Here is a 2,331-nt window from a genome sequence, read left to right as displayed (position 1 = left end):
CCAGCGGTGACTAAATCTGCAAATGAGCTCTCTTTCATAGTTATCATTTTGTCAAAACAATTAGCTTCTTCGTGTCGTATAAATGCAGCTACCAACTCAGCTTCAGTCATAGGTGGTTTCACATGTGTCGCCTCGTCTCTCCAGCCACTGCATATTCTCTATAGGTTTCGATCGATTTCTGACGAATTTTCTCCAATGACGAATTTCCCATTGTGGGAAATGGTCAGGGATTGGTAAGTCCAGATTTGGGAAAATAGGTGCAGGCCATCTAGCCTCAGTATTAGTAGCATTTTCCTTTTCGGCCCTTAGGCGGGCTGCCTGTTCTCTAGCTTTAGCTAATTACCTCATTAGCAGGTTAACAACCTCTTCCAAAGGCATTCCAGCTATGTCAGCTGTTGGGATACCCTCGGCTAAGGCAATTCTATTCTGGTTGTTGATTGGTGGCAGAGTCTCAGGCAAGTTTTCTTCTTGAGGGTTTAAGGACGCTGCAACAACTTTTGATTGATTAATTGGTGCTAGTGAATCGACCCGTGTCTATAAGAGAAAATAACTCAAAGTCTCCCAACTTAGTGTTAGTTTAGGTACAAAATAAAAAATATCACATTGTTTGCAGTTTATAGCATATAGATTCATATATCTTATTTCAACTCTTGATTAATTTACATTGTGAGGGTACTTCTGTCTTTTTGTGTTCTTAGGAATATTGACTTTTGGTAAATGGTCTTCCTAGTTAATTTTCTTCTACCCATCCTGTACTAAGGGAAATTTTAATTTTTATTATAAAAGGACCGAGTCTTAAATAGACTGCCTACGTATCCCGCCAAAGGGAAATCAGGTCCATCCATAGTTCAAGAATGCACAGAAAAAGGTTTTTTCCTATGCTACCCGAAACTTAGTTTTTTACCCTAACCAAGCCTTACGTAGGCTTTCCACGTATCCCCAATGGGACATCAAGTCAGCGTGGTTCCATTTACATATAAAAGGGAAAGGGATATTCTATTTTATTGAAAATAGTAAAGGGATATTTATGTTTTTCTACCCAACCATATTAAGCAGGTATACGTTGTCTTCTTCATCTCCATCTTCTGTCCTTATCTTCCTACGACAATCCAAATATGGCCTTCATTCACGAGGCGTTCCAATTCAAGCTTGAAATCCACATATTCCTCAATGTCGTGGCCAGGGCGACCATGATGAAATATGCAAACCCTTTCTCTTGGAGGTCCTGGGATACCTTGACAGGTTTGAGGCACTACTCTTATCTTCTTCACACTACACAGTAGGGAGTGAATCCTGGCATATGACTCCTCGAATTTGGAGAATCCGCTCCTCCAAAACCTAACCCTCGGTATCTTTTCTAGATGATTTTTCCCTTGGTCATGGGTCAGGAAAGAGTGGGCCCCCCATAGTTGGCTAATTCTGTCTTGGTTAATCCATTAGATCAACTTCCTTTCCAGCGCTCCACACTTATTGGCTGTATACCCCGACTGACTTCGGTGGTAGAGGCATTTTTTGTAGATTATGGAAGGAGCACACGGCGGCAACAGATTTGGGCTTTGCGCGTACACTCCAAAACTCCTCAAAGTCTCTAAGAGTTCTTGTTTGGACATTTCTACTGGCGTACTCTAATTGTACGATCTTGTGCCCTTGAGAACAATTGTGCATGAAATCGGAGGTTCCTCAAGCTAAGATTCGGGCGGGTCTCCCTAGACTTTCGATTAGGGATAAGTAGTTCGTCATCCCCGTAAGGTACGGGGCCTAGTCCTTCTTGTTGACTGAGTGAGACATAACTCCCAAGTAGCACTTCAGGCGCCTTTCCCCATTTTACCCGATTGGCAGGGTGTTGCTTAGTTAGCTACTCAACATAAGTTAGGAGAGTTTTAGCTTCTTTCATATTCTCATTGGCTGCCTTAGTGGTTTGGATAGCCTCTTTCATTCTAGCAGTAGCCGGGGCCATACTATCGTCCCACTGTTGATTTTTCTTACTTGTTGCTTCCAAGTTCTCATCGTCACTGACTAGGTTGACGTAGGGAGAAATCGCACTCATGCTGTCTGGAGTCTCCATTTCCTATTAGCAAACCAACCTTTTAAAATTGGGGCTAAATTTAGTTTCAGGGGTTGTTTTCTTGGTTTTTCTTTTCGGTAGTGTCTGGAATGTGGACCAATCAAGAGTTTTAATAACATATGATTTTCACACAAAAGGTATATGAAATAAGCATTTAGGCAATATATGATTCATTTATGTATACCCCTTTACTCCAAGGCTACTAACACATGAAGCAAAATTGTGCCATATGTAAAACAAATTTATTTTTTCCTAAAAAATAAAAA

The sequence above is a fragment of the Lycium barbarum genome, chromosome 4, assembly GCF_019175385.1.
Source record: "Lycium barbarum isolate Lr01 chromosome 4, ASM1917538v2, whole genome shotgun sequence".
NCBI classification, from domain to species: Eukaryota; Viridiplantae; Streptophyta; class Magnoliopsida; order Solanales; family Solanaceae; genus Lycium; species Lycium barbarum.
This window is presented reverse-complemented; position numbering follows the sequence as displayed.